Here is a 7,883-nt window from a genome sequence, read left to right as displayed (position 1 = left end):
CTCATATTTTTTTAAGATCTCTACCTAGAAGAAGGACAACATGAGCAAAATTCGTCTCCCGTGAAACCGTTCCACTTTCATCTAAAATATTTTTTCCTAAATCCTAAATCATAAAAAGAGATATTTCAGATGCTCGAGTTAGATGGGACATTCCGTATATACACTATGTAATATACTTTAAATAAAATTAAAAATGTTAAATAAGAATTTAGAGTCTTTATCACATTGCATACATACTTTGACAACTTTGTAATTGTCACAAACTCATATCAAATTTTGAGATGATCATATTTCGAAGATCAATCTTGAATTATCATCGATATGCTCTAGTATATGTATTTATTACATCTTTTCATACAGGTTATTAAATCCGTTTAAGGCATTTGTAACTTTATTTTTATTTAATTTATTTCAGTTAAAATCGTCACTAAAGTAGTACTGAGGAAGACATTCTACGAGGTAGAAAGGAGGCAGAGAGGAAGGAGGAAGAATGGCGAATTAAGATGAGATGGAGAGAGGGATTCTGCCATCCTATGAATTAGACATCAGGGCTGAGAACGAAGATATACGATTGGTATTCGTACTCCGTTTTTATTTTAAAGTCATATTAAATAATATCTTAACATGCATTAGTTCATCTTAAGACTGTTTTCAAGATGTCATTAAATATAAGATCCGATTAGAAATACCGACTTTAAACTCGTACGATCAGACGATTTTGTTTATTTTCATATCTTTGGTCAAGTCTTTTATATTTGAATATTATTTGATTTTTTCACTTGATTTTCTTTCTATCGAAAAAACATTACAAAAAATTTGTAAAAATATGTTACTATCTTTGTAAAGATTTATTATCTGATTTTGGACCTTTTTGGGTCCACTTGCCTTATAGATGATAATGGAAATAATAAGTCTCGACATTTTAACATTCTGTAAGATTTGATAATTTATGTTAACCAAGACTAATCACATTGTTACTCTTTTGAGTCCTACAATGAAAAGTTATTTTTTGTAAAGGAAGAAAATTATATTGAGATACAAGTGTTAAAGATCGGCTAGAATCGTATAAGCTGTCATTTGATCATTGTAAACCATAAGTGTCTCAGTTTGTCCCAAAAGATGATCAATATCTGTCTGTTGAATAAGAAATTAGAAACGTTTACGCTATAATTTGTGATTATGTTTAAATATATATATGTATTTCGATACGCGTAACATTCTACAAACATTCTGAAAGAATAGGTACTTTGAATCGTTATTAGATCGATAAGCGTATCATCGGTAACGAAACTCGCAATAGGATGTTCGGGTAAAGAGCACGGACAAGGGACATTCAATCCCGACAAATTCAATTAAGATTATATAACTGTTATATTTAATGAAAAATGTAAAAGCCCATCAGAGCCTACATCAGTTGTTCGGATGCACAGAAAATTCTTTATTTTCATGTAACAAAACGAATAAAATATACGTTTTAATCCTTCGAGTCCTTATCAATATAAAATCGAAATTACATTAATAACGCAAATTCCAAATTGATGATTCCCTGACATAATTACTCAACATTAGAGAATTTAGGAACAGAATTTTTCCTTTAATCAAGAGGATAAAGTAAGTATATGCTAATAAGACTGGCATAGAGAAGAGAATTTTTTTCTTTAATCAAGAAAAACGAAATCATTTGTTAAAAACAATCCACATATTCTTTTCACAAGGATAAGGATAATGTGGTAGTGGCACTTGACAAGACGGAATACGTACAAAAATGGAAATTTAACTGTCTGATACTGAGATTTATAAGTTATTGACACACATTCCAATTAATATAATGTTAACACAACTTAAGAAGTTATTAAAGAAAGATGGAAGCAGCGATTTCGTTGAGAATTCTGTTTATAACAAATTGAACGCTTCTAATCTTGTTGCTCTTCTTGCATATAGGCTTTCGAAAATACACAAGATAGGTCATCCACTTTGCATAGTTTCCTCAGTGGGGAGCCCTGTTTATAATCTAGCCTCATTTTCAAATGAAATATTACACGACAATATATCAATAGCATCATCAATATATATCAATAGCAAACAGTTTTATCAAGAACAGTTTTCATTTGACTAAACACATTTTTAATTTGACAATCTCTGACAACGAAGTACTTTTATCCCTTGACGTGATTTCGTTATTCACAAATGAATCTACTGACTTGGTTTTTGAAGGTATAGAGAGGAGATGGCATCTCATTGAAAAAAAACAAACATTCCTAAAAGGGAACTTTTTAAAGCGTTGGAATTAGTTCTTCATTCAACAATTTTTAATTTCAACAACAAATTTTATAAACAGACTTTTGGTGTTCCGATGGGTTCACCATTATCACCATTGTGTCGAATATTGTTATGCAAGATCTTGAAATGAAAGCATTGAGACTTTCAATTTCATCATCTTTTTATATGAGATATTTTGGTGACATTGCTTTAGCATATGATGCTTCACACATTGATACGCTAGTGAACATCTTCATTCCATTCCAGATTAAAATTTACAACTTAAATAGGTAGGAACAAGTTAGATTTTCTTGTGTGATGTCAGTTTAATTAAAAAAGGAAATTCTTTTATTTAGAATTGGTACGACAAATCTACTTTTTCTGATCGTTATCTAAATTATTTTTTTAGACATCCTTTATGCCAAAAAGTGGGAACAATCATTGGTTCAATTGATAGAGTTCTTTCTTTATCCCGCCCTATTTACCATCAAGAGAACTTCGAATTAATATGCATGAATTGGATTGGGATGACATAAGAATTTTAGATACAGAACAGTCATTAATGAAACGAAGAATTTCAGAAATGATACATATATTATAAAAAATCAAACATGTGGGATTAATAAACAAAGTGATACGGAAGATTTGTCTGATGTTTATCCTCTTCTCAAGAAAGATCTCTCTCGCACTTAATAAATAATACTAGAACTTTCCAAATTGTTTGACTGATGGATATAAATAGCGGTAAAATATATGATATGACCAATAACAGCACATAATGTCACGACAAATTTCTATCTGTGCAATGGTTATACTTGAGATTCGTCGTTATATTTTTTGCTGTAAACAGGTAACGATTCTATTGTTTTATACTCCGATTAAAAGATATTAATGATAGAATAAATTATTTTAAATTAGAGTCTGGAAATTTTCGTTCTACACTTTTCATGATATGACTTCTGACATTCTAACATTATTATACGAAGCAGCGTCGTATAGAAGTAGACACGTTTTTTACAATTATAAGACATGACGGTTGAATTTTATTCCAACTTGATGTAACTCTGCGTCTTAAGAATATTATTAATTTACTGAAGATGGCCAGATTGTGGCCGAAACGTTTAATGTTTTAATAATCAATTTTTGATGCAATAATAATTAAATATCACAAACTGTAACTTGTGCTGTGGTTCCTTATGCTCTTCTTTTCATAATTTTTAATTGTTGAGATTGTGAAGTATCATATGTAGGCTAAACAGGTAGATGTTTGAAGACACGAATAAATGAACATAGAAATCACATAAATTAGAATACTACATAGCATTCCGTAATGACAAAATATAGAATTAGTCATCAACATATATCATCAATATATTGGGTCATTTAAAAAGTATCCGCGGTTTTTTCATTCAAAAATTGAACAGAAAACCGCGGATACTTTTTAAGTGACCTAATATATCAATAGCAAATAATTTTATCAAGAACAGTTTTCATTTGACTAAACACATTTCTAATTTGACAATCTCTGACAACGAAGTACTCAACATGATTTTTATTGCGAAAATATTAAGATATTAGACAGGAAAAAGGTACTTAATAAAACACTGATTTCGGAAGTGATCCACATAAAGCCACAGAAATAGAGTTTGAATTTACGGAATAATACGTCTTCTTTAGAACTCACTATACAGGAATTTATTTACGGAATTGTGACATTGATTTTATTCTCTTTTGTTATTATTTTTATTTTTATTTTGATAATTACTTGACTTTATTATTTTGACTCTTATTGTATCTCTGACTGTCAACATCACAAGACTTTTATGTCCAGTCGCAAGAAAACGCTTACATGTAAGTTAATATAATTAAAATTTAGATAAAATTTAGATTAAAAAAATTTAGAACTAAATGATTTTAATAATTCTCTAATTTTTCGTTTTCGTGTTTCTTTTGAATGACTATAGAGCAAATCTGCCAATCTGATGAACGACATGATTCTACTTACAAGGGAACCTCTCGAGGCATCGAATTCTGATTTTAATGAAACTTTGTGAACTTACTTGTAGCTTACATTAAGAGATTTAGAAAATATCAGTTGCGGTTAAAGAAAACGGTTTGAAGGGGTGAAATCACCCCTTACGTGTACAGCGGTTTTCAGCTTTTCCTGTCATATCTCAAAACTATTTGAGATATAAAAACATATTTTACACAAAAGTTTTACAACAAAATTAGCTGTATTCATTCGCGTTTTTAGAACAATTATTTAAAACAATTTTTTGTCAAAATTTTCGAGAAATCATTGTTAAATAATTATTCTAAAAAAATATCATTGGTGTGAATAAATAGAGGTGAATAAATTTTATTGTAAAACTTTTGTGTAAAACATGTTTTATATCTTGAATAGTTTTCGAGATATAGCGGAGAAAGCTGAAAATTGCTTCATATATGAGGCCTGATTTCACCCTTCAAACTCTATGTTGGTAACAATTTTCAGAACTTTTTAAAAAAATTATTATTTTTAAAAATATTTATAATAGAGATAATTTCATTATGAAGCTACTTGTAAGTAAATGTCTATCCCAAGAAAATGATAAAATGCTATCATTTTCACACCACCTGTCATAAGGTAGATAGCATGGTGGTTTTTTTTATAGTGGTTTCTCCAGTAGGCCTATTCCACTCTAATTTTTTACGCACGAATTACTCTAAATGCCATCATTCTTCCCTTAACTATTTTGGAACATTTAAAAAATTATATTTAAAAAGATATATTATTATTAAAAAGATATATTATTATTATATATTAAAAATGTATGAAATTCTTAAGGATCATACTACATACGAGTCAATCAAAAAAGATCCCACGAAGAAAATAACTGTTGAAATTGGTAAATTATTAAAAAATTGGAAAAATAAGGGGTACATTGATTCTAATTTATATAAAAAATTGTACGTTTCGGACGGCGAACTTCCGAGATCTTACGGTTTGCCAAAAATTCACAAAGAAGGTCACCCTTTGAGATTGATTGTCAGTTGTATTAATAGTGCTTTTTATCCACTGGCGACTTTCTTAAAGGAAATCATTGATAATAATAATATAAAAAATTTCAGTTTCGTTAAAAACAGCTTTGATTTAGTAAATAAACTCAATGGAAAAGCAATTGATACAAATTTTAGTATTATATCATTTGACGTGGTCTCCATGTACACGAATATTCCGACCGAATTAGTATCAAAAAGCATTGAACGCAGGTGGAATCTTATGGAGAATAAGACTTCGATTCCTTTACATGAATTTATCAAAGCTATTATGATTATAATTAATTCTACATTTTTTAGTTTTGATAATAAAATATTTAAACAGATTTTTGGCATGCCAATGGGTTCTCCTTTGTCCCCCATACTGGCGAACATTGTTTTACAAGATTTTGAACAAGAAATCATTACCAAGAATAACATTAATTTATCGTTTTATTTTCGTTATGTGGACGATATTTTATTAGCTATACACAAAGAAAAAATTGAAGGAGTTCTAGAATTGTTTAACTCATATCACGAAAGGCTTAAATTTACTGTGGACTTTGGCGATGATAACGGCATACATTTCCTAGATGTTAAATTAATGAGACAGGAAGGAAATATCATCTTCGATATTTATAAAAAACCCACCAATTCTGGGAGATATCTGAATTATTTTTCGAATCATCCGTTAGAACATAAAAGGGGAGTTATTATTGGGCAATTTGATAGAATTCTATTCTTATCCCATCCTATATTTCATGAAAAAAACATCTCTGAATTAATTCACACGTTTCTGAGTAATGGTTATCCTTTAAAGTTTATATTTTCTACAATAAATAATAGAATTAAAACGTTGGAAAACAGAACTAATTTAGATAAAAATCTTAAAGAAATTAATAATGAATGTGACTCTAATGTTACTTCTAAAAAATTTTTCACGTTACCATATTTGGGCAAAGTTTCGGAAAAATTTTAAAAACTTTCACATATGTACGGTTTTAATATAGCTTATAAACCAATGAATAAATTGAATACATTTATTAAGACAGGAAAGGATGCTTTGCCTAAGGATGACCAATGCGGAGTAGTTTATAAAATTAATTGCTTAAACTGTGAATCTTCTTATGTTGGCCAAACCAAAAGGAAATTAAAAACTCGGATTAAAGAACATAAGGCTGATATAAGAAAACCTTCTTCCGAAATTTCTGTGGTCTCACGTCACCGTATGAATGAGATGCATGAATTAGATTGGAATAATATAAGAATTTTAGATAGAGAACAATCTTTAGCGAAAAGAAGAATTTCGGAAATGATACATATAAAAAAACAATCAAGTGGTATCAATAAGCAAAGTGACACGGAAGGTTTGCCTGAGGTTTATTTTCCTCTTCTAAAAAAGGATGTCTCTTTCTGTTAATAAACAATTCTAGAACTTTCTAAAAATTTTGACTCAGATATATAAACAGTGGTAAAATATATGATAGGACAAATAACAACACATAATGTCACGACAAAATTCTAACTGTGTAAAAGAAATATTCGAGATTCATCGTTTGGTTTTTTTGCTGTAAAACAGGTAATGATTCTTTTTCTTTATATTCTGACTAGAAGATTTTAATATATATAATTTCATTTAGAATCAGGAAATTCTTGTTCTACACTTTTCTTGATATGACAATTGACCGTGTAACATTACTGCATGAAGCATCTTCACATACAAAAGAACATGTTTATTTAATTACAACTCTCGACTGTTGAATTTAATGTCAACTAGATGTAACTCTGCGTTTTAAGAATATTATTGAATTACTGAGGATGGCCAGATTGTGGCCGAAACGTTTAATGTTTTAATGAATGTAATAATAATTAAATATCACAAACTATAACTTGTGCTGTGGTTTTTTATGCTCTTATTTTTTATATGTGTTTATATTATTATTATTATATAAAAATATATTCGCGTGAATAATATTTAAAAAATGCTTATCAAAATATTGTAAAATTATAACATACTTCTCCTCATTTTTCTCAATACGTCATTAATTTAATAATGCAGTTAAATCATTTAAGGGGATGCTGGAGTGTCCTGTTTTATCATTAAATTTTAAAAACGCCTTTTTCGTAACTGTGTTTATGGATTGAAAAATCCTTCTCCACAATTAAAGTATCGACAACAACGCAAGTCGCTAGCTACATTTGAATACGAAAAACGAAAGAAAATTGAAGACTTACAGTTTTATTATCGGCTTCTGCAGTCAACACATCACAATATGTGTTGCATATAAGAATTTCAGGTCTTGCACATTCATGAAAAGTAGCTGGCGAATTGTGGAAAACCTAAACGAACAATCCTTGCTTTTAGAAACGCGGTAGGAGTTTTAGTATAAGAGAAAGGCGTGTACAAAAATTTCGTTTGTATATTACGAGTGAAATTGACGTGTAGCCATGAAACTGAGCAGTATTTTAGTTCCGCGATATTCCGACAGCGGCGCTGTCATGAAAAATGCGTCGCTACCATAGAAATGATTTGAATTATCGACCTACTCAGGCCCATATCAATAAACGTGCCCTGGTCAAAGTTTTTTCTTTTGAGAGGAAAAATA

General features: G+C 29.5%; 1 long non-coding RNA gene across 1 annotated transcript; it reads left to right on the top strand.

The window, feature by feature from the left end:
• Positions 1-3,199: 3,199 nt before the first annotated feature.
• Positions 3,200-7,166, top strand: LOC147906395 (uncharacterized). Its single transcript, XR_015548433.1, has 2 exons — positions 3,200-6,856; positions 6,918-7,166. It is a non-coding gene; the product is annotated as an uncharacterized LOC147906395 (long non-coding RNA).
• Positions 7,167-7,883: the final 717 nt, after the last annotated feature.

The sequence above is a fragment of the Acromyrmex echinatior genome, unplaced genomic scaffold (assembly GCF_024713525.1).
Source record: "Acromyrmex echinatior isolate Ae372 unplaced genomic scaffold, ASM2471352v2 Scaffold48, whole genome shotgun sequence".
Lineage (NCBI taxonomy): Eukaryota > Metazoa > Arthropoda > Insecta > Hymenoptera > Formicidae > Acromyrmex > Acromyrmex echinatior.
This window is presented reverse-complemented; position numbering and strand designations above follow the sequence as displayed.